Source organism: Aquarana catesbeiana, linkage group LG12, assembly GCF_042186555.1.
Source record: "Aquarana catesbeiana isolate 2022-GZ linkage group LG12, ASM4218655v1, whole genome shotgun sequence".
NCBI lineage: Eukaryota > Metazoa > Chordata > Amphibia > Anura > Ranidae > Aquarana > Aquarana catesbeiana.
The window spans coordinates 29257823-29283949 of NC_133335.1; the positions used below are offsets into that span (position 1 = coordinate 29257823).

Sequence of the window (26127 nt, forward strand, 5' to 3'; positions counted from 1 at the left end):
TGATAGTAGCAAATAGCCCCACTGCACAACAGGTTAGGGAGAAGCATATCATTTAGGTTTAGACTCCTTCTCCTGGAACTTAGTTAATGAAAAAATTTTAATATGCATAATTACTAGCCCTTTTATGACCAGCATAGATAATAGTGTAGGTGGGTGCAGCGTGGTACAGCTGCAATAACACTCACAGTCCGGTTTCAATGTAAAGAACTTGTGTTGAAGTAAAGCAAAGACAGTTCACAACAAACCTAGTGGGTTGACAGCCCAACCGGGAACACGCATGAATTCCAATAGCGTGTAGTAAAGCAGGTTCAAGCCAAACTGACAACGCCTATTTGGAGAGGCAGAATGCGGTCTGGCCGTCTTGTGCCCAAGTGGGAAGAAGTCCAGTGAAGTGGCGAACCCTATGCTTTTTCTACTCGTCTAGAACTTTTCCCTGTCGCTAGTACTGTCTCTGACAGACGGGTGACCTGTCCCTACACTTCCCTACTCCCAATTGTGCGCCAAAACCTGGGGGCAGTGACTTTAAAAGACTCTGCTGACCTAAGATGGCCACTAAGGTTTACCTGAATGCAGCGCAGCCAACCGGAATGCTGCCTTTCAGGAGCCAGGAAACCATAGAGAAACAGAGTTTCCCCTGACTTTGACTCCAGGCTGTAATGCCGGTCGGGGTGCCAACTACAGTGGAGGAAGCAGATGGGACCTGCCTACAATAGGTAGAAACAAATCTAAATCTAGTAAAAGTTTAAAAGGAACTTTACCTTAACATTTATCCTAAATGAGCATATTCACCCACCCAGTTAATCCAGTGCTGTTTTTCTTGACTCCCCTGCTGCACTGCCCCATGCCAGGTCCTGTGCTGCTATTTTCTCTGTGCAGCTGGTGTTCCGTCAAAATAGCGAGTTCATCAAGATCTCCAATTACGTCACTTCCGGTTATAGTAAACCGTCAGTAATTGGAGATTTCGACGACTTGCTGTTTTGACAACACCGGCAACCATATACACTCCAGTACACAGTATTATGAGCGGATATTTATAGTCCACTCCGATACTACCCAACAAAATGGCCGCCTCCGCGGCGGCGACAACTTTTGTCTTGTTACCTGTTGTATCAAAACAGCAAAGTCTTCATGTACCAGAGTGTACAAGCTTGCCGGTGTTGTGTCAAAACAGCAATTAATCGAAATCTCCAATTAATGATGGTTTACAGTAACCGGACGTCACATAATTGGAGATCTTGAATTGGCTATTTTGACAGAACTCCGGCCCCTGATGACATGCCATTAGGTCTGCATTCCAGCTCCTGTGTGTCCCGGCTCCTGCAGCCTCCTGCGATATGTGATGTGGATATCCCAGGAGAATGCAGGAGAGGACAATGGGACAAGGTTTGTTTTTGGAGTGAATATCCACTTTAAATGTACTCAAACCTAATACGTGAGTTTTGGGTGGACTATGGCAGCCATAGTCACTTGGTGGCTGCTAATGTCAGGGTGGTAACATTTCTCCATAGCAATTAACTTTTTCTCATCTGTGGACGCTAGATATCCAGATGTTGACGTCTCACCCCCCCAACTGCATCCTCTATAATGTGTGCCCCCTTTATAAAAGCTATGGCCGGTGGACGGAGCTGGGATCTCTGCTGCCTAGGCCTAGCCACTAAAGTCCCTAAGGGGTTTAAGAAGCCAGAAGATGGTTTTCTTCACAACCAAATTATCAGCTAGGTTGAGCTTTTGGCTTTTTACACAAAACTGAAGACATTTCATATGGTCTTATAGAAGTAAGCCAGTATATTGTGGTGATTTTGTTTCTATAGACTGCAAATGGCAATATGGGGGGGCAGAAGCAAGTTTTAGAATGCTTTGCTGAATGAAATGATTCTTTAATTCAACTTGTTTGTGTGTTGTTGGGTTGTTAGCATGAATATAATAACACATTATGCATGAGGCCCAGGCTTGGGGTTTGCCGTTGTCCTGAATACTGAGTTTCAGTATCTGTGAATAGAGCCTGGCATATCTAAGGTATTGTCCCTAGTGCTCTGTCTCTCCCACCTCTCCACCTCTCTGCCGCCTGCCTTGGTGAATGTAACAACCCCCCTTCTCCTTCCAACCCAGCTAAGCCTCTCCCCAAAGGTCACCATGGTGACTAGCGCTGCCCAGGCTACGGCGGACAATTACTGAGTGCCCATGCCATTTGCTGCCCCGGAGCTTAACCCCTTCATTTTCCCGGGAGCCCTGTGACTATGCAGTGATCAGCACTTTCTGAATTTAATGCGTGGAATACTTGCTGTAAATGATAAAGATGCTTTGATATAAAATTATTATATGCAATTCATTCAACTTAAAGTTGATTTCCAGTCAACTATATGGAAAGGTGACTCCACAAAAGACTGACGTTTTATGATGGATTGATTGACTTACTCGATGTCTTTTTATCCCATAAGAATATTAGCGAGGACCTCTCATAAAGTAGTAATGTAAAGAACAGGTGACTTGTTTCTGAAGGCACAAGTTCTGGAACTGTCATCCTTAATCTGGATTTAAAGCCTCCTCTCCTACATCCAAGGAAGCTACCATCTTAGCCTCTGTTTGATCTGCAGCTGCAATGGTGCAGTACATTTAATCAAGTATGACACCAGGCATTTGATAGCTTAAAGGGGATTTTCACCCTGGAAACAAAAAATGTAGAAGTCAGCTACAAATAATGTAGCTGCTGACTTAAAAAAAAAAAAAAAATACACATCCAGGGATCCAGTGCCATCCTCACCCATGCCAATTCTTTTGCCAGTCTTCAGGTCCTCTGCGCCAGCATGTTCAATGTGAGAAGCCATCTTTGACTCCTTGCAGCTTCACAGCCAGCTTCCTACTTTACATGCGCGAGCCATGCTGTGCTTAGTGAATGGTCCATAGACATGTCCAATGTCCCAGAAGGCTGCGGGAAAAGAGAGGGCCAAACTTTGCTCCCGTCGCCTATCACTCAGCGGAAGTGGGAGCGGGAACCTCTCAGAACTAGGTAGAAAAGCGGAACTGACTCTTTTGAGTGAAGTTCCGCATTAACATTTCAGTTGAGAACAAAAGCAACGGTGACAATTATCTTTCACACCATGGCTTGAATGTAACTGTTTTGGGAGACCGTTAAATTGATGTGTTCCACTTTTTAAGTACATCTTTTTGATGACCATTTTAATATGCAAAATTGCATAAATTAGCACAGAGCCAAGTATGAAAGAAAACAGCATCTTACTATGAGGTGGAGATGCTAGATGGGGCCCATCCTGTCATGATGGTCTAAGCGAGGAGAAGGCTACATGTGACATGGAGGAAAATTGGGGTACATGGGAATTCACAGAGTAAGCTGTCAATAGTGCAAAGTGCAGAGGCCACCTATAGCACATAGGTGTAAAGTTGCCTAGAAATATTAGGCAGAAGACAGCTGGAAAACAATTTCTCTAAATATAGATTTATTTTTTCATTTACCAACATTGTATTGAGGAAACTTGCATGTTTTTAGAAGAGGGAAGGTGTAAAGCTACAGACAATGGTATACAATAGAAATAGGCTGGGAAGGTTCACCCTGGTTTGCCATCTTCCCTTTAGCAAACTCATTCAGTGGCCTACAAATATTAGGGACACCACCTAATCAGAATGACTACATTGGACATTCGTTTTCCAATGTCAGAAGGTCTCTTGAGGCTTGGTTCTTACCAGTGACCCCATGCATTTTCCTGCATGTTCCAATGCAGCACATGCATGGACATTAGAATATCCTTTTGTTTTCAGAAGAACCTGTACACAGAATTTGCCTTGCAGTATGCTTCGAAAAAAAAGGGTCCTACCATTTTTGGTATATTGACTTGCATTTTTATTGTGCAAGTTAGTTTAGATGGAGTCTTCCACAAACACCATGCCACAGACCTGAAACGTAAGTCTATGCATAATGCATGCATTGGTTGTGAATGACCTTTCCACCATATACGTGCGTTGTAGATGGTTTTTGTTTTGCATGCAGCTTTGGCTTACCAGGTCTTCGAGGTCCTCTGATTGTGACAGCTGGATCCTGAGAATGTTCACTCTCTGCGGGGGTACATCAAGATTAGGAAGTAAAATGAGATTATTAAATGGAACACAGCCCGGTGCTCATAAAAATAACATTAGTTTTTCCTCTATTCGTTTTCCTCTCAACAAACTCAAGAGCGCTACGCTCAAAAATGCTGATTTCAAGATTGCTAAGCTCAGTAATGCATTTTAAATGGATAAACTGAAAGAACAGATTTAAAGGACCACACAAGTACTTGTCTAATCTAATAAGAAAATACATCATACAATAATTATGTATTAACATAACACTTCCCTATACCTAAAATGCAACCTTATTACCCTTGCATATAGAGATTTTACCTGCTCTGCCCTGCACCAGGTTTGCAGGTCATGGGCCTAAAACATGATAGTGTCTGAAAGATGAACTTTTAGGTTTCCTGTAGCAACTAATTAGATTCTACTTTTCTGTATTTAATATGAAGAATATAGATAATGGGTGCAATGTTTCCACCCCGTGTGGTAATAAAAGCTAATCTTACTGCTTTTAGTGGATGCCACAATAAAGCCCATCTCCATGACATGGATGAGTGAGTTTTGCGGTGTAGGATCTTGACTGGCCTTCACTGACCTCAACCCGATAGAACACCTTTGGGATGAATTAGAGTGGAGACTGCGAGCCAGGCCTTCTCATCCACATCAGTGCCTGACCTCACAAATCTGCTTCTGGAAGAATGGTCAAACATTCCCATAGACTTCTAAACCTTGTGCCAATACTTTTGGTAATATGGTGTACGTGCGGCGTGCAATAAAGCCCACCCTTTTATTGCCACACGTGTGTTAGGTAGTTGTAAAGTGGTTAAGCCCCTGGTGCACAACCTGTGCGGCCCTCAGAACCCCTGCTGCCACTAATCTGTGTTTCCATAGTGCCCTGTTATAGTAGTGATTTCTATCAGGCTCTTGTAATATGTCTCTAGTCTATGAATGTCTCCTGAAGCATGTCCCCAGTCTCCAACAATTCCAATAGCATGTTCATAGTCTGACAGTCTCCTGTATCATGTCTGCAGTCCCTGACCATCTCTTGTATCATGTCTGCAGTCTCTGACCATCTCCTGTATCATGTCTGCAGTCCCTGACCATCTCTTGTATCATGTCTGCAGTCTCTGACCATCTCTTGTATCATGTCCACAGTCTCTGACCATCTCTTGTATCATGTCTGCAGTCTCTGACCATCTCCTGTATCATGTCTGCAGTCTCTGACCATCTTTTGTATCATGTCTGCAGTCTCTGACCATCTCTTGTATTGTGTCTGCAGTCTCTGACCATCTCTTGTATTGTGTCTGCAGTCTCTGACCATCTCTTGTATCATACCCATAGTCTTTGTTTATACTCTGTTGTGTGTCTGCTGTCTCTGATACTGAATATTCACTGAATTTTATGTTTGGCCCTTTGGTGTTGTTGGGGGCCACACTTGAGGACCCCCTATATTAAGAAAGTTGTCCACAACTTGGTTAAACATAATATGTTTTGTTTTATATAGTATGAATGTGTTTCCTTTTCTCTCTTCTGCTCTTTGTGTTTCCATTCCTCTTTCCTTCTCTCTTACACCCCTTCACCCCTCCCTTCCTGATCTCTCCTCCGTTCTTTCTCCTGTCCCTCTCTCTTTCTAACCTAAATATCTTTTCTCCCTCTATTCCTCTCTTTCCCCCTCTTCTCTCTCCCTCCTCTGTCCTCTCTGCTTTCTCTTCCTATTTCATGAAACCCCATTCTTTCCTTTGTTTCGTCCATTTACAGAGTGGTTTCCCACCTGCGGGGGAACCAATCCATGACTCTACTACCTTTCCTCTACAATACCCCATTGCATTATTCCCTGCTTCCTAATAAAACCCGGGCACATGCCTTGACACATGCCTGAATAATCTGACCATTAATCATGTGCTACTATGACACTTTGCACTTTTTCCTGCTGACATTAAAACACAGACGAGCAGTGGGGTGTGATGTCCGGGCTGGTGGACAGAACAGTGAGGCAGTGTCAGACTGAGAACCAGAGATACCAACAAGTGGAAAACAGATCGGAGAAAGGGCACTGCTTGGGAGGAGGGAGAGGAGGAGGAGGGTATGGGAACATGGCCGAGACAAAGACAAGCAGGAGGGGGAGCAGAGAGCTGGCACAGCGGACTGCCTCAAGTGGGCACAGCACATTGATTAGAGAGAAATAGAACTTCATAACTTAATATAGCTTTCCTGCTGGTCACTATGGAAAAAAAACGCATGCTAGAGTATACAGTAACCTCCAATCACCTTTTATTATTTAGTAGGCAAAAGGCTAAAGAAAACTGAAATCTGATTGATTGGTGGCTAGAGTTTGTTGTACCGTGTACTCTATTATGTAGCTTTGTCTTAAAGTGACACTAAGCGATAAATTCCCCTCTTGTGTAGACATTCCAAAGTCCTGAGGCTTCTGCCAGGTCCACCATATTGGATGTAATGTTAACGGCCCCAGCAGACTCAGAGCTATCCCTCAAGTGATACTCTACAGCAGACCTGGGCAAATTGTGGACCCCCAGGGCCAAATCCGGCCCTCGATGCCTCCACTTTAAGCTAGCCTCTCACCTTCATGGGAGAGTTTGACAAACTGTGCCATTTGTCTGACTCTGCAGCTAGGGTGACCCCATTTCCAAACTGCCATACAGGGACACCCCCCTTCCCACCAATCAGCTTTTACTGTAATGAATCACAGTACAGCCGTGGCAGTGGGTGCACTCGCTACCCAGGAGCACTGATCACGTGCCCAAAAAAGACCACTGCATCACCACTTTGATCACTGACAGTACTTGTCCTGGCTGGCCGTGACCCGTTTTACCTTGTTCCAACGCTGGCTCTACACTGCCCTGCAGTGATTAGACACAAGAGACTGGATTTATGATTTCTCCAATCACAAACAGGGGTTGGGGATTGTGCCTCTCCAGACATTACTGGCCAGGACAAGTACAGTCAGATTCATTCCGGGACACTGTATTGTCCTAAAATGAAGGTGGCCGGGACCTGGGATAGACCTGCAAAATGCGGGACTTTCCCGGGGCAATCCGGAACTCGTGGTCACCCTATCTGCAGCCCAAGGTAAAAATGCCAGGACATGTAAACAGCCTGTTATTGTACAGTTTGGGTGGGCGGGAGTAAAGCTGTGGTTCAGCCTACAGTATTTACCACCACCCCCTAACCATCCATCAGAAAGAGACCTATTTCATGAGCAGATGTAGTTATTATTCTTAGCACCAGGTTTTCTTTATCTATGTTTACGTATTTACAGACCTTCCCAGGTCCAAAATTATTGTTGAGCAGAATAACCGCCGGCGCACACATGTGCAGTGCCAACACGGAAGTGTCGGATCACGTACTAGGTACTATGGTTGTCAAGTGGATAAAGTTCGACCCTCCACAACAGTCCCAGTTTTTCATGTGGCCTCTTGGGAAAATTAATTGCCCACACCTGCTCTATAGCATTCCCCTTCACCCCCCCCCCCCCCCCCCAGTAGCTACATAAAAGGTTATGTAGGGAGATAAGAGAACAAGTAGAGGAGCTGTGCCAGCACAGAGAGTAATTAGACACACCCAGAAGAGGAGAGGGCTATAATGTCAAGGGAGGGGCTTGTGCTAGGGAATTGACTCTTCTTGGAATAGCCAACATTTCCAGCAAGTTTAATGGAACATTGCAAGTGAATGAAAATCATTTTTAGAAATGAAAATCTGCAAATAAGCATTTAAAATACTTGCTTTTTGTGCTTTTATCTGCATTTTTAAATTGGTGGCAGAGTCTCTTTAAACTGAAGGAGATTTATCAGTTGCCTACAGCAGTGGTTCTCAACCTCAGTCCTCAAGTACCCCCAATGGGTCATGTTTTTAGGTTTTCCTTTACTTTGCACAGCTGCTTTAAATCAATGTCAATGACATGGTATTGATAAGAGCTATTTTATCTAGGGGAAGTTCCCAAAACATGGCCCGTTGGGGGTACTTGAGGGGTAAGGTTGAGAACCACTGGCCCTACAGTAACCGGGTTCTAAGTAAGGTCCTGGACCCTTATGTTTTGGGGGCCACTCACTTCTTTTTTAATTTTTTAATTTTTTTTTTTATTCTTTATTTAAAAATATGTATACTATCTATGTACTAAGTAACCCAGTGACATACAGAAAAAGCAAATAAACAGGGATATATTATACACAAGGCAAGACATCTCAGATAGAATCTGGAAGAATGGATGTGATCTTGTGGGTAGAAGTTGCCAATCCTACCCATTTTGGCATGATATGCACACTCGCTACATATATGATGTGAATGTACAATGTATATGTAAAGCGCTGCGTAAATTGAAGGCGCTATATAAGTACCATAAATAAATAAATAAATAAAATAAATGCGTTTGTGTAAAAACCAAAGCACCCAAACAAGGCACTGGAATGAATTCAAGGGATTTTTATGGGACCTCGCAACCTTTTTTGATGTTGGGAGGACAAATTTTGTTACAGCTGTCTTTCTGATAAATAAGGTTTCTGAATGAAACAATTGGTAAATTGTGAGCCTCGCCTCTAACCTGTGCTAGAAATAGGATAGCTGGGCTCAGGTTGATGTTGGCAATAGCGACCATTTCTTTTGTAACATGCTTATTACGATAGACACTGAGAATGGTGATAACATCTGTCTGTCTGCAAAACCACAGCCATCATTGATGCTTCTCTCTAGGAAGGCCAGGGATCGGGTCCCTTGCAGAATGTGCATGCAATAACATTTGCTTCTGATGAGAAGTGCTTTTGTTTCTCCAGTAAAAAGCCCTCAGTGGTCCCATTATTGTAGGGGGTTAGGCCAGAACTGGGATGCATATGGCCACCCTTAAGTCAACAGTTGAGGTAAGTTTGTGGAGGTGGCGGTGGGTTGTTAAAAGTGATAATTGCTTCATTATAAAGTGGGGTGACACTTTTGGTCTCGGTGGGGTGGTAAACCAGCATAATACTGGAAGAAGCCATTCTGGCTGCTGTGAAAAACTAAAAATTTTTTAGGTAAGCAATGCTCCTTGTGACTGCTTTTCCTTTGTAGTGGAAAAATTGTGGCAAGTTCTAAACTCGCATTGATAACTCCTGTGTATATTTGCACAGGCAGTCATAGCATGGCACTTAGATGGGTGAAACCTGTGCCAGTTGTGCCCTTTAGAATGACTGGGTAAGTGTGCCCGATGGCAGACACACGGCTGATGATTTGTGTGTTGGGCTCTGTAATTGCTCTGTGCTGGGTCCATTGACCAGTTCCTGTAAGTTGTAGTTCCTTTGAGGTGTCCCAGCAAGCCATCACAAAGGGGTATGCCATTTGGTGCGTCCACTTGGAGCAAGAGGACCTGTGATTTTCTCATTGGCTGCCTGGAATGATGTTCCCCGTCTTCCGTATGTTGACCTACAAATGGCAATGGAGCATTTGAGATACTAAGCCTTCTCTGACCCCCAGTAATAGGTGGTCAATGCTCTCTGGTAACAGCACATCCTTTATTGGTGGTGGTTTATCTCATGGTGGAAGATTTAATTTGGTGTATCAACAATCAAGACACTCATCTATATTTGTGTCACCTGTGTGACTCATAGACTCAATTTTTGTTTTCTTTTGGTGTCATGCATGCCTGCACAAACATAATGAGGCTACATTTGCAGATTATTTTTTTTTTATTATTGAAGGAGAGCTCCAATATAGATGAAGGCTTCCTGGACTACATATTGGCTGATTTGCTGTTGCAAAGGCAGGAGATAAAAGTGTTGAATTGGAATGCCAGGCTAACGACATGATGGCAATTATAGGCATGCGCAAGTGGGTGTTGCTGGGTGCGCCTGGGCACACCCTAATCACCCCGTGCAGCGCAAATTCCCCCTGCTATTTCACCAAAGCCCCCCAACGGGGCTCCTAAAAAATTGTAAAAAATAATTAAAAAAATAAAATTGTAAAAAAATAATACAACCCCCCCCCCAAAAAAAAACAGGACACGTCCACTGCTCTACTCACGTAGTCCATGGTTTAATACATTTTAAATTTTGTTTTACATTTATTTATAAGCTTGTGTGTGTGTTTATATATATATATATATATATATATATATATATATATATATATATATATATATACACACACAGACCCATGTGTGTTTGAGCTTTGGGGTGCACACCCTAATGCAATAGGCTATGCCTGTGGTGGCCATGGCTGTATGAAGCAGTAGACCAATAAGGTCAGATCTGCATGCTTCTCTTCGGTAAGCATTACAGTCAGGAGCTGCCCGTCCATTAGGGCGCACGAGCACCGCCTCCTCTTTCAATTGCCGCCGCCACCCCCTATTCATGCATCCGACCCCTTTTAGGGTGGCGGGCGCATGAATTGCAGCAAAAAATAAAAAACAATTATGCCTAGGATAAACAGTGAACTAACAAAAAACTCTGTGCAGCAGCTGTTTCAATCTGGTGATACTGCATGAATAACAGCGGCAGGGTTTTTTTTTTTTTTGAAGCACCTGATTAGAGCCAGAGGCCAGAGCCCACCCAGGTGTGTTAGAATAGCGAATGATTTTTCGCTATTCTAACACTGAATCGCCTCTCCGCCAATCGGGAAGCGTGGGTGTGAGACGCGTTTCCCGATTGGCCGAAAGGAGAAGCATTCTGATTGGCCAATGAGGAGAAGACGGAAGCCACCGAGCAGTGGAAGGAGATGCCCGCTTATGATGCCTACGGAGGAGAGCCGGGGAAGCCTCCCGTGGTTGAGGTAACTGCACCGACCGACTGACCCAACCCAACCCGTGGTTGGCGGGTGCACTGTTTGCTGCCCCCTCCCCCAAATAAATTACCACCGGCCGCCACTGATTACAGTAGAACTGTTTTTGTTTTTTTTTTCATTTTGAAGTGAAAATAGGTTAAAGTAAGGGAGGGTTATAACCTCTAAATACTGTGTGTGTATATATATATATATATATATTTTTTTTTTTTAATTTATTCCAAGAACATGGTCGGATACAAGTATCTGGATATATACAGTCAGTTGAATAGTATAAACATCTGGATATATACATTCAGTTGCATAATACAGAATCGCAAGTATATACTATGTTTGGAGACAATTTACAGCCTTTGAAGGACAAACTGATAGTCTGCCATCTGTGGTGTCTCCAGTGTTCCTAAAACACGAGAGCTGGCTATCTATTCATGCTACTCCAGTTAAGGTCCCAGACCAGTCCTAAACGATTTTATAATTTTATATATTAGAATATCTGGATCCCCGGGAGTCCGGGTTCCAGTAAAACAAAGAGAAAAAAGAGAAAAGAAGAAGAAAAAAAAAGGGGGGGGGGGGGGTAGGAAAAGAGAAGAGAAGGAAAGACTAGAAGAGAAAGCTATGGGGGGGGGGGGGGGTTTGGTGGGGAATGGATGTGTGGGGATGTACCTAGTGTGGGCTCGCCGAACGCTGGTGATTGTCAGGGCAGGCACCGTAAGTGCACCATATCTAGATGAGCCGATAAATAAAGGGGTAGATGTAGTCATTCAAGTCGCCGTCAAGGAGGGCTTGCCCCTCTTCCGAGAAAAATAATATGTTCCATAGCGACCATGTGTCGGAGTACCGTTCCTGTTGGTGTTTTGCGGAGAGAACCAATTCTTCCATTTTGCTAATCTCTCTTACTTTGCGTATCCACATCCCTATTGTCGGGGGATGGGGAGACTTCCACTTGAGAGGGATGCGTGCCTTAGCGGCATCAAGGAGTACTGTATATTTTTTGACACCAGTGTCCCATTGAGGAGATTTACCTTCACTTAAAGCGGAACTTCACCCAAAAGGGAAAGTTCCACTTGTTTGCATCCTCCTCCCCTCTACTGCCACATTTGGCACTTTTGGGGAGTGGGGGGGCAGGTATCTTTTGACAGCTACCCGCTCCCACTTCTGGTCCGATGCATCATAAGCCAAAAGTTTGCCCGTTCCCCCCCCCCCCCGCAGCTTTTTGGGACACAATTTGGAAAGACATGGGGTGGCACTTTGCATGTGCCTCAGTGGAGTGTGAATAATCATTTATGACACAGTGTTTTGTTTAAAAATGCACATCACAGGTCCCAGACGATTGCAGGACTATTCACAAAGCACAGCGTGGCTTGCACATGTGCAGTAGGGAACTGGCTAGGAAGCCTCATGGCTTCCCTTGCGTAAGATGCCGGTGCCTTCACTCGAAGCCGATTGAAGAATCGGCTCAAATGAGGACATTGCTGGATCCCTGGACAGGTAAGTGTCCTTATATTAAAAGTCAGCAGCTACAGTATTTGTAGCTGCTGACTTTAATTTTTTTGGGGGGAGAGCTTGGAGCTCCTCTTTAATGTCCCATAGCTAAAACAGGAAGTGAAAGGAAATCCCTCCAGAGTAAAGGAATCCCTTGGGGCCCCCCAGGTCAGCAGAACTAGGTCTTCTCTATTACTTTTTCTGGGGACAACCCACATTTTTTTTCATTTTCACTTTGTTTATAATGGTAAACAGGGCAAATAGAGAGGGTGAATCTTCCTAATAGGGGTACAGACAGCAAGAAAAACATGACAGGGGTTCAAATTCATCACCACGCCATCCAAAACTAAAAAAATAAGTGCCGAGCAAGAGAGCCCTGACTGGCTCCGAGCTTTGACCCTCCATCACCAAATATAACCAATAATAAAGAGGATGTGATGTTGGACTGTTGAATAGGGAGGTATGTAGTGTTCAGTTAGTCACTTTGAAGGCAATGATACAATATATGTAAGACAATAACTAAAGCTATTTACAAAACTGATTTATTTAGCTGCCCCCTGGCCTACAATATAATATACAAAACATATTTAACCAAAATAAGGTTTTCAAAGGTGATGTTAGCCCTTTACAAGCCCTACTTGATGATAAATATGCCAAAAACCAGAAGAGGGAATCCAGTAACAATGCAGTAGGAAGTCATAATTCTCACTTTGGTAACTGGGCCCCATGGGCATCTTGTGGGCAGGAAGGGCACAGTGGCGGAGTGAAAGTGAGATTCAGGAAGCTTCTGCTATTGTAACATTTTCCAGCAGCATCTCTTGGGCACCCTTTACCGCTCTTTGCAATGACCTCATGTGTTATATATGCAAACCTCATAGGATTTGGGTACCACTGTACTGCTCCAAACATCCGTGGGTGGATTCCTGCCTGTTTTTTTTTGGTCCGGTTAGGGACATTCATGAGCTAAGCATATGTTCTTTGTATAACAGCGTGTGACTTTTGCTTTCCTATGTGAAGGAAAGGCCTTGCTGTCTATTATCTGTATATTTTTATAAATTTGACAATGACACATACATAATACAAAAGACTCCTCCTTAATGGTCTACTCAAAACTGATACTCGCTTTTCGTTTTCATAAGATTATTGAGGTATTTTAGGAATATACGGAAGGCATAGTAATACAGCAAATTGTCTCTGACATATGGATGCCTTAGTAGTACACTTGGGGGTTGATTTACTAAAGCTGGAGAGTGAAAAATCTGGTGCAGCTGTGCATGGTAGCCAATCAGCTCCTAACTTCAGCTTGTTCAATTAAAGGGTTTGTAAAGTCAGAAGGTTTTTTATCTTAATGCATTCTATGCAGCAGCCCCTCCCCCTAATACTTACCTGAGCCCCATCTCTGTCCAGCGATGTCCACGAGTGTCTCGGCCGTCCTGAGACTTTGCCTCCTGCTTGGCTGAGACACAACAGCGGCGCCATTGGATCCCGCTGCTGTCAAAGTCAGTCATCCAATTAGGAGAGAGAAGGGGCGCGCCACGGCTCAGTTTCTAAATGGACACAGGTAGCTTTGACTCAGCTCGGGTGCCCCCATAGCAAGCTGCTTGCTGTGGGGGCACTCGACAAGAGGGAGGGGCCTGGAGCACCAGCGTGGGACCCGAGTAGAGGAGGATTCGGGCTGCTCTGTGCAAATCTACTGCACAGAGAAGGTAAGTATAACATGTTTGTTATTTTTTATAGAAAAAAAAAACAAGATTTTGCTATCACTTTAAAGTGGTTGTAAAGTCAGAAGTTTTTTTATCTTAATGCATTCTATACATTAAGATAAAACGCCTTCTGCATGCAGCAGCCCCCCTCAGCCCCCCTAATACTTCCCTTAGCCCCCTCTCTATCCAGCGATGTTGTAGGATTGTCCTGGCTGCCCGGGACTTCCCTCTTGATTGGCTGAAACAGCAGTGCAGTGCCATTGGCTCCCGCTGCTGTCAATCAAAGTCAGTCAGCCATTGAGGAGAGAAAAAATAATATAGCACATATAATTGCGACACTAATCATATTGTAATTGAATGTTATTAAGAATTACCTTTCCTTTTCAATCTGCAGCCACTGTAATTTTCTGAGAATGCATTGCAATATGGCTACCTGGAGTTGTTCTGTACACAGAATGTGTACTGGACACACCCCAGAAACATCATTTCCTGCTTGTGTGATTGGCTCACAAATTTTCCCAGAAGTCTGCCTAGGATACAAGTCAGATTTCAGGCATCCCCTGCCAAAAAAATGTCATTTTTGGAGAGGTACTTTCAATAGGAGCACGCCCAGCAGATTTCCTCATTAGTGCCCTGCAGCTGCACACCTGACAGTTAATTCCGAAACCCCTCCCATTAGACCCACTCAGAACAGAGGCATAGGCAAACATACAGGGATTTCTTCAGAATAACAAAAGATAGGAATCTACAAAAAAAGGTTGTTATAATCCTTGCAATGTACATAGATCACCCAGGGGGGAATGTTTTTTTCTCTACAAAAGTAGAATTATGCTTTCATTGATTTGGATCCATTTTGTTTTTGTGTTGCATTAACATTTTTCATTATAAAAAAATTACATACGAATTGGAAACATTTTGCAATAAATACAGTATTGTGATGATGATTCCTAGTTATTGTGTTTGGGTTGGATGGAGGTGGATCCAGTCGAATCTCTGAATCATAACAAATGAATCCAAAATTAATTTTGTTCCCTTCGTTGTGTTGTGATTTGGAGATCCTGATGGATCCACCTCCATCCAACCCAAACAGAGTGCATGAGTAATCTCTTGAAATATTACATTGTAAGCTCTTCTGAGCAGGGCCCTCTTAATCCTCCTGAATCGTATTATAACTGTATTGTCTCCCTTTTATATTGTAAAGCGCTGCGTAAACTGTTGGCGCTATATAAATCCTGTATAATAATAATAATAATAATAATAAAATAATGATTAAACACGTTAAAATGACTATAGCCAATCTTCAAAAATAGCTTCCGAAATACAAATTGATTTGGAACAAACAATATACAAAACAAATCTGAATATACGTAAGGAATTCAAATATATAAAATGAATTCCGAAAATGAATCATTCTAACATAACAAATGTGTCGAAACTAAATAATTAACAATTGAATCAAAAACTAAACAAATTTTTCTGTTGTGCACATCTCTACTTTTTTGCTTTTAGCCTGAATTATATATAACTAGTCTTTTTTTTCCAGAGACCACATGTAGCCAGCTATGTAATCTTTTTTTGTGCTGAAAGTGCCCCCCCTCGACTTATACTCGAGTCAAACAATTTTCTGCACCAAAAAATTTCATTTTCCAAACCGACTTTGGGGCCCCGTATCTCAGGGCTACTTGGTGCTAGGAACCCCAAATTTGGTGTGCAAACCCAGTGGAACTGGTACCACAACATATCCAAAGCTGGAGTTCCTAGCACCAGGTGTCATTCTCTGCTGCAGAAAAGTGCTTGACATTTTCTGAACCGACTTTGGGGCCCTGTATCTCGGGGCCACTTAGTGCACACCAAATTCGGGGTTCCTAGCACTAAGTGGCCCCGAGATACGGGGCCCCAAATTCGGTCAACTGTGTCCATCTGCAGCAATGTCATTTCGGGACCCTTTGGGTTCAGAGACCCCAAATTTTGCCTGCAGCTAGGGGGCATCTAGGAACCCTTAACTACCGAGTTTGAAGTTCAGGGGACCTATGGCTGCAAATGGGCACAGTGAGGCTGCAGATGGTAATTGTTGACCCTCTTTTTCCACTTACAGTAGCTGTGCATTTCTCACGCTCATCTTATACTCGGGTCAAAAAGTTTTTCCCATATTTTTGTGGTAAATTAGGGCCTCGACTTATACTCAGAACGACTTATACTCGAGTATATACGGTATATACGTGGCCATTCATGGTGTTGACCAAATGTAACCAATAAAGGCACATAGTACAGCTGTTGAATGACCATTTCAGGGGACAAATGAAATAGCTGTATGGAGCCTTATTCGCAGTCCCTTATTTTTACATTTTTTTTTATTTAATGGCATGCAACAGATGCAAGAAAATGTAGACTTCACTTAAAATGCAAAAGATCTACAAAATGCTTAAAGAGGAGGTCCACCTAAAAAAAAATATTAAAAGCCAGCAGCTACAAATACTGCAGCTGCTGACTTTTAACAAATGGACGCTTGCCTGTCCCAGGGTCCAGCAATGTCAGCAGCCGAAGCCGATCAATCGCTCAACTCTCGGCAGCTGCCACCGCCATCCTCGGTGAGGGAATCAGGAAGTGAAGCGTTGCGGCTTCACTTCCCAGTTCCCTACTGCGCATGCGCGAGTCCCGCTGCGCATCCTAACTGGTCCCTAACCGTGTGTTTCCCAGGAGACAGCGGGGGGGGGGGGGGGGGCAGGAAGGGGCATGACTCCCGCGGGAGTCTATTCCCTGAAGAGGGTGCAAATACCTGTATTATACAGGTATCTGCACCCCCCTCCCCCCTGAAAGGTGCCAAATGTGACACTGGAGAGGGGGGAGGGTTCCGAAAAGCGGAGGTTCCATTTTTGTGTGAACCTCCGCTTAAAGTCACATCTGCAATGCTAGCAAACCTTGCGAGGTGTACAGAGAATAGGCACAATAAACGGCCACTGCGGGGTGCAACGATATGTACCTAAAGTTCAGAAAATGGTATAGAATACGCAGTTATTGGCGATAGGCGCCATCCAGGGTGCCGTTTCCGGGATCCAGTCCCTTCTTTACCATTACTTAGCCCGTTATTCTCTAGGTGAGCATGTTAAAATCGAAATAACTTTCTTGAATAAGGCCAAGTACTGTATCAGAGTTCACATTCCAGCTGGGGGCGAGCTGCCAAAAAAGATTAATGATTGGTGGAAAAGGTATGAGAAAAAAAAATGAACAATCGTTTTCACTCCTTTTTAATCGAGCCTACAGCTAACTCGGGAAGCAAGTATTCCAATCTCAAAATTATAGCAAACTTGGGACTGGATAGTAAAGTATGATTCTTAAAATTGCAGCTCATACGAAAAATAATCAAACCTGTTCTGCTAGTTTTATCGGAGGTGAATTTATATGAATTGGGGCTGAAGCTTATTATACGTCTCCTGTTGTTATTCCTTTTATTGTTATTGTTATTCCTTTTTTTCAGAAAAGAAAAGTGTGTAACAAATGCAAGATTAAATACCAAAAATTGGGTTGCTAATAGCATACCATATCTATGATTTCCTACAAAAACTAAAACCAAAAAAAAATTGATGGGACTTTACTTGGACAAACCCATATTTTGATCAGAATGTTTAATTATGTTTTATTACAATTTTTAAAATCACATTTGAAAAAAAAAATCTGGGTTCCATAGATAGTGGACCCACATAAAGCCGTACATACTACTCAATTATTGTTTATGCCCAGATATTATCCAAGAGATTAGAGGTTGACGGGTTTCGCATTATTTGCTTCCTCGGGACCTTGCATTCTTGGGCGTAGAGGTAAAGTCCAATCAAATGTTTTTTTTTTTTGGTTTTGATTTTTGTAATAAATACACTTTTTATATCATGCAGATTTATTAATATATAAATCTACGTGTTTTACATGTTTTTCTTTGTGCTTTACACTACTCGGTCTCTACAGGGTCGAAGCAGTGTTTCCATTGCCCTATCAAGGGTGGGTTTGGCACTTGAGTGGAGGACATGTGGATGAGATCTTCCTCATCCTCTTGGATTGAGCTCCCACGCCTACCCTTAATGACCAGAGAGAGATGTGGTGTTTTATTTATGGCAGCAGTTTTGCAGCACAGACTCTTGTCTTTTGCTCCACTACATTTTTTTTAAAACTTTAAACCTTTAGGCACCTTTCACAGGGTTATTCCATTCATTGGCTCTTGACCTGTGATTAGACGGCTCAAAAATGAACTGCATCATATGGAAACGGATATAAACAAAGTGTGTCTGTTTACACCCAGATCTGTTCAGGTTTTTTCAGACCGAATGCAATAAATTTGTGCCCAGGTTGGCTTGTGCAGACCTGAATGGATGTAATGGGATACAAACAAATAGACGCACGTTCATTTGCATTTGGCCACCCATAGGGATTGCATGGATCCTTTTTTTCCTCCATCACAAGAAAGAAGAAAAATTGGAATGGACACATAAGGCAGGTCTATCCCAATTCTGATCCAGCTCAGCGGGGAATTAGTTTATGGAACCCCTGCTGAGACAGAACAAAGGATCCTATTGGAAAGGGGCCTTAAAGTGGTTGTATACCTCAGATATAAAATATGAACAAAGCATATCCCTCTATAGTGTGTATACTTGTCTCAGTTAAGAGCACTCATCTCATTTCTGTCTGCTGCCTCATTCTTCTGCACGAATCACTACTCACGTTTTCCTGACACAAAGAGAAAAATGGTGACAGAGGAGGGATCTCTAGCAGATTGACAGCCTCAGCTCTGTTCCTGTGAACTGTGTGGAGGGGGCGTGTCTCATCCCTCCAATCAGGCCCCTTTTTTCTAAACTCTGACAAGCTTCAGAAATTCATCACTTTGATTGGATGTAGAGAAGAGTAGACTGTAGATAAACCGGTACAACTTACTTAGAAGTATCACCAGAGGCCAGTCACTTTACTGGGTATGTGTGAGGGTTTACAACCCCTTTAAATGTCTTATGCAAGATAAACAACTCCTGAGCCAAAGGTATACATGTTTTTTATTTTATTTGAATTGCTCTTTTTAAGCCAGATTTTTGGCTTTTCCGGGTGATTCCGAGTGGAGTTGCAGCTTCTTCCTACATGATTTTGAGCCGTGCCCTTTGAGGTCTATAGATAGTGGTGCTCAAGTCCAGCGTATAAGGCCTCTATTTTCACAATATCCAATTCAGGACCATTCAGAAATTAAGAATGATGGCAGATAAAGCTGAAGTCCAGTTATGATCTTTATTGCATATTTACTGACCACAAGGAGTTGCGCACTTAGCACTGGCACCATTCAAAGAACACCTTGTTTTTTGTTTTTTTTTGTTTTTGCAATTAATTTTTTTCTCCAATTTGAAGAGCAATAGATTGTGATATCATAGACTATCTTCTTCACCACATCAGAGAACACATTGGGGGAGATTTACTAAAACTGGTGCAGCTGTGCATAGTAACCAATCAGCTTCCAGGTTTTAGCCCGGGTTTACACTGCTCGCGACTTCAGAGTCGTGTGACTTCCGCGCCACTTTGAAGTTGGACCCCAGCGCGACTTTGGCCCAACTTGCATGCGACTTCTTTATCAGAAGTCAATGCAAGTCGTACCAAAGTCGGACCAAAAGTAGTGCAGGAACCTTTTTCTAAGTCGGACCGACTAGAACGATTCCATTGCACAGAATGGGGTCTGACTTCTGATGCGACAAGCGCCCCAAAGTCAGAGCGATTGTCACATCAGTGTGAACCGGGCCTTATTGTCAAAGTTTAATTGAACAAGCTGAAGTTAGAAAGCTTATTACTATGCACAGCTGCATCAGATTCTGGGTGCTAAAGTTTTCGTAAATCTCCCATGGCGGCCCGTCCATTAGGGGCGCTGATGTCTTCTTTATTCTCCTCCTGGCCAATCAGGAAGCAGGTCTTAAGACCCGATTGGCTTAGAGAAGAAGCGATCGTATTGGCAGCCATGAAGCCGCCCAAGGAGGAAGCCCCCACCGGTAAGGAGGAGACACAGGAAGGAGCCGAAGCTGCCCGCGACCTAGGTGGGGTAAGTGCGGGGCTGGTGGGGGGACGAGCGAGCGACGGGGGAAGGGGGGTGGAGGCGGGTGTCTTGTTTGCTGCCTCCCCAGAATATACAGCACCAGCCGCCACTGAAATCACCCCCCTTATGTTCTTTGAAGAAAGGTATGAGCTATGCATACATACATACATTGGTCTAAGCTGGACCTATGTAATCATGCAATAGAGCTCATATCTGGAGATAAGCCTTAAAGGTTGCAGGTCAGCTAGATGCAGCAGGTGAATTGTCAGGCTGAAATGTAGTCCTTCAGGATATAGACTGTTTAGCTTAGGTAGGTTTGTTTATAGACACGGTTTTCATGATTGACCTTTAAAGCTCCGGAGAAAAGGTTCCCGTAGTCATGGGGTCAGTGGCGTCTGTTGGTCGTCTAATCCTGGCAGCAGATTTACACAGGATAGTCCTGATTTCTCCTTGTCTGGCTGCGCTCTCCTTTTATGGCCTCCTACATACAAACATAACATGGATCTCTGTATAGAGACTCTCCAGCGACTTTCCATAAATAGAACTGACTTTTTTCCTCCAGTTCTATGCTCCCCGCTATTAACTCCCCTGTGTCCTCACTGGCTATCTGCACACTTTCTGTAGGAAGCCGGGAGGGTTAAAGCAACTCAAGCAATGAAAATATTTGTTTAGGTTTCTGTACACTAAAATATCCCTAAAAGTTGTCGTCTAATCAAGTTATAGCTATCCAGAGCTTTATGGGAAATTAAGGAGTAACTCCATTAAACACTGCTTGTATCTGAAAAGGCCACATAACAGAACTCCAGTGCAACTTCAGCTCCTTATATCTCTGCCAATTATGCAAAAATGTGGTGTTTTGTTCCCACTTGTAGACCCTTGTCTTACCTGAGCTAGGACACCAAGGATCATCTTCCATCATTTCAAGTGGAATGTTTTGTTGCTCTGCCCCTGCGTGAGCTGCATTGCAAAGCTAGGTCTTCTCCCTCAAAAAATAAGTTAATGCCCACCTCCTGCTTTTTGATGATTAATAGCATGGCCAGGAAATCGGAGAGGATTTAGATTGCATAGTTGCAGGGGAGGACTGGCATGAGGTGTAGGGGCATGCCATGGCAAGTGCTAATAAGATATAATATACTGGTGGCCCTGAGCAGAGATTTATAATGGACTGGTGGCCGTGAGCAGAGATTTATAATGGGCTGGTGGCCTGAGCGGAGATTTATAATGGGCTGGTGGCCTGAGCGGAGATTTATAATGGGCTGGTGGCCCTGAGCGATGATTTATAATGGGCTGGTGGCCCTGAGCGATGATTTATAATGGGCTGGTGGCGCGGAGTGGAGATTTATAATGGGCTGGTGGCCCTAAGCGGACATTTATAATGGGCTGGTGGCCCTGAGCGGAGATTTATAATGGGCTGGTGGCCCTAAGCGGCCATTTATAATGGGCTGGTGGCCCTGAGTGGAGATTTATAATGGGCTGGTGGCCCTGAGCGGAGATTTATAATGGGCTGGTGGCCCTAAGCAGAGATTTATAATGGACTGGTGGCCCTGAGCGGAGATTTATAATGGACTGGTGGCCCTGAGCGGAGATTTATAATGGGCTGGTGGCCTGAGCGGAGATTTATAATGGGCTGGTGGCCCTGAGCGATGATTTATAATGGGCTGGTGGCGCTGAGTGGAGATTTATAATGGGCTGGTGGCCCTGAGCGATGATTTATAATGGGCTGGTGGCCTGAGCGGAGATTTATAATGGGCTGGTGGCCTGAGCGGAGATTTATAATGGGCTGGTGGCCTGAGCAGAGATTTATAATGGGCTGGTGGCCTGAGCGGAGATTTATAATGGGCTGGTGGCCCTGAGCGATGATTTATAATGGGCTGGTGGCCTGAGCGGAGATTTATAATGGGCTGGTGGCCCTGAGCAGAGATTTATAATGGGCTGGTGGCCCTGAGCGGAGATTTAATATGGGCTGGTGGCCCTGAGCGGAGATTTAATATGGGCTGGTGGCCCTGAGCGGAGATTTATAATGGGCTGGTGGCCCTGAGCAGAGATTTATAATGGGCTGGTGGCTCTGAGCGAAAATTTATAATGGGCTGGTGGCCCTGAGTGGTAATTATATGGCTACCTGGTGCCCATTCATACCTGCAAATGCAAGGAAGTCTTTCAGCACCAGATTCCTTTGCTGCTCTAAGATGTCATGTCACCCAATGGATAAAACCACAAAGGTTGCTGAAGCTGAAAGATGTGAAAAGTTGTGTCACAATAAACCATGTCCTTTATGAGCTTTCAATATTCCCTCCATGACACACTTTCCTTAGCCCACAGAAGACTGTCCCTACCATGATAGTGATCGTTATTCTGGGGACAAGTGGCTCAATCTTGCTGCTGAATTGGCCAAAAATTGCAAGGTGCGGGTGGCCCTCTTGGCAACATCTACATCGCCTAACTTCGAGCTCAAAATTGAAGAAGGCAGGCGGAAAAATTTCCAGTCGAACAGTGACTGCAACCAGATCGCATCATTGTCCATGTATTATGACAGCCACAAGAGCAGCACTATTAGGATACAATAGCCAGCCATGGAGATTCCCCCATCCTGATTAGCATGGATGGGGGAATTTATTGATTACGGGGATGAACAAGAGAAATCTAAACATCTATGGCTAGCCTTAGTTGTCTTTGCTCCCCAGGCTAAAGGTTTCCATTCCGCCCCTGTAGAGTTATTATTATTGTTATTACAGAAGTTCAGAGCTGTCCTGTGTTCTCAGACAGCCCTCCTAGTTCTTAAAGAGGAGCTCCAGTTTTGACAAAAAAAAAAATTGAAGTCAGCAGTCACAAATACTGCCAATGTCTCGGCAGGAGGGATTCCATTGTCAGCCCTGTCTGTGTTAATGGGGGAACCATGGTTGCAGTAAAGAAATTTGCACTGTCTATGGCCTGCCTTTAAATGCACTGCCATTGTCATCAATAGGCCTAATAACATTCACTGACACTTCAACAAAAAAAAAAAAAACGGACAGTACGTCATCGTATCACATAGATGCCATCAGTAGACATAAATAAATAAAAATGCAAAGTATATATTTTTTTTTTATTTCAGTTTTGCACGGATGAGTTGTCCATGGGACATTGCATATGACTGTGCAAAAGATCCATAATGCTGCAATGCGTTTAGAGCCACAATTTTTAAAAAATGAACATTTTACGCAATAATGCATCTATATGCAAGTACATATTATTATTATACATGATTTATATAGCGCCAACAGTTTATGCAGCACTTTACAATGCAGTGGGGGGACAGCACAATTACAGTACAGTTCAATACAGAAGGGACAGGAGGGCCCTGCTCGTAGAGCTTACATTCTAAAGGGAGGGCAGGGCTGGGCTGGGACAAAAATTTGGCCCTTGCAAACATGCACAAAAACAGTATATAAACTATACTTAATTGCGCAAAAAATACATACGTAGCATAACATAAGGAGTCCTCACTCACCTCTTTTATTATTTCACCTTATCTCCGCTGCATTTTTCTCCTCCTTCTCACATCACTGTGTGAAGTGGAGTGCTAACGTCATGCAGGAACATTGCTACAGCCTCATTGGCTGGAAATTCAGAAACCGGCATTGCTACACAGCCATTTCTGCAATGCGGCGGCACTGAGGCTGACCGGGGTTGCGCACTATGAAGTGAGTTGATGAGCAGTGCTGATGACAGGTCTCACCCATACCGGGGCGGCCGGACAATTCCCCCCAATCCGATGGCCACCCAAGCCCCCCCCCTTTACTGCCCATTAGCCGTTCTACTTTATTTCTCTTATAAGCAGTACAGCGGTGTTCAAATTAAAGGGGTTGTAAACCCTTGTGTTTTTTCACCTTAATGCATCCTATGCATTAAGGTGAAAAAACACCTGGCAGTCACCGACCCCCCAGCCCCCCTGTTGTACTTACCTGACCTTCATCTTTTCAACAGGGACGCGCTCTCCCTCTCTCCACGGGGCCTCGGCTCGTGATTGGATAGATTGATAGCAGCGCAGCCATTGGCTCCCACTGCTGTCAATCAAATCCAGTGATACGGGCGCTGGGGGGCGGGGCCGAGTCCGGCATTTGTGTCTGTGGAAGCAAATGCTGGACTCAGGAGCGTGCCCGCAAGGTAACCCCCTCGGGAGAGCGCTTCTCCTAGGGGGTTATCTGATGCGGAGAGGAGCTGCTAGAGCTGCCGGGGGGCCCCAGAAGAGGATATTCGGTGCCACTCTGTGCAAAACGAACTGCACAGTGGAGGTAAGTATGTTTGTTATTTAAAAAAAATAAAAAACGTTCCTTTACAATCACTTTAATGGCTGCACGAGCCGTGCAGCCATTACTTTGACAGGCTATCACTGAAACCGGCCCACTGAGCCATCGGCCCACCGGGAAACTCCCGGTAGTCCCGATGGCAAGTACATGCCTGAGGGAGGAGGTGGTGGTACAAAAGGTAATAGACACAGAGAATGATTTGATGGGGGTGCATTTAAGCATACATGCCTAAATTGAAACACTGACAGATAGAAGACGATGCATTTTACGTGTGTACAGACATACGTGCCTGTACATTTGTATACGCATGATCTTTATGAAACATACGGTACTTAGAATGTTTCTGCCAGCCTTTGTCAGCAAGATTCTGCATATAAACATTGGGCTTGTTCACACAGCTGTCAGTTTTTTGGCTGCAGTGAGCCCGGGTGAGGGGGTAGTACGATGTGCATTCCAGTACATCACACTGCTCACTTTTTTTTAAACTTTATTTGAAGTGCACAAAGCAGTGTGTTGCGCTGCTGTGTGCTGACATGCAGTACCTTCCTGTGTGCTGCTGTGATAACAATTGTTTCCCATGTGCCCTAGCGTTGATTGGTGTATATCTGGGAAAATGCCATTCCCCGCACTGTGTATGAACGAACCTCTACGCCCATGTGCCTAAAGCAAGCCATAAATTATACAATTTTAATTTCTTTGACCACAGGATGATTTTGACTGAGGGAGGTTTCCCAGCCTTTAGAATACAATGATCACTGCTGGCAGTAATCGTATATGAAAACCTGACGGGCTGGATGTATTGAAGGTGATCAATAGATCGACTTGAAAACAACTTGCTTGCCCATAGATGGATTGCAGTTCGGCTGGTTCCTGCTGAACCGGATGAATTTCGAGCGGTCTATGGCTGGCCTTACTGTTAATTTTTTCTTTATTACCTTTTTTTTTATCCTGCATTAATTTATTTGCTTTTTTTTTTTTTTTTTTTTTTTTCTTTCCTGTTTTATTAGATGCTCTGGGTAGTTGTACAGTCAGCCCTCTAATGTGCTGAACAAACGGCTTCTGGAATCACCCTGACTGGTACTGCTTAAAAATGCAGCTCATGGCACCTCAGGAGATAAAGCATGCCCATGGGAGACATTTTCTCTAATTATAGAAAATATTTTTTTAAGCGCTAAGGTGTATTTTTAATTTATCACTGGCGCTGCTTCATCCAGATGGTGGTGTACCTGCCAGCCTCCTGTAGTCAGCAGGGATGGCTGTCCCCTCCGGCTGTGTATCTATAGCAGATTGATAGATGGGAGAATGGAAATTTGGCCGCCTGTTTACAGGATGAGAAGTGCTCTGCAGCAGCAGATTTAATTACCACTCCGCTGCGGGGAAGCACGGACCGTGCATTAGAAGGGATTGTACAAAGCTGAGCTGTGTAGCATTGCTTACTGTAAAGACAAATAGATCCACACAGGTCACTTCAGGCACACACAGTTCCCCGTCCAACATAAAATGGCCATTATGAAGTTTATTATTAGACCACAGAAAACAAATGTCATTAGTTATGTCAGGAACTGGGCAGATTATCCAGCCCTGTTACCACAAGGATCTGTAATTGTCTTTTCATTGAGTTTTATGGTTTCATTTTTCATGTGCTCGTGCACCGTTTCCAGGGGCAATACCAAGTTTTGAAGATTTAACACGATCCTTGCTTTTGCTCCTGGATACATCCCTGACTTCTAAGGCAACTTTCTGAGCAATAAAATTCTTCTTCTGTTCCATCCAATTTTTGTCGTCC

At 43.9% G+C, this 26127-nt stretch overlaps 1 protein-coding gene across 5 annotated transcripts in view; it reads left to right on the forward strand.

Annotated features, from left to right (window-relative positions):
* The window catches only part of LAMA5 (laminin subunit alpha 5), a 221665-nt gene that overhangs the window by 59628 nt on the left and 135910 nt on the right, over positions 1–26127 (forward strand). The gene's annotated exons all lie outside the window — the stretch shown is intronic.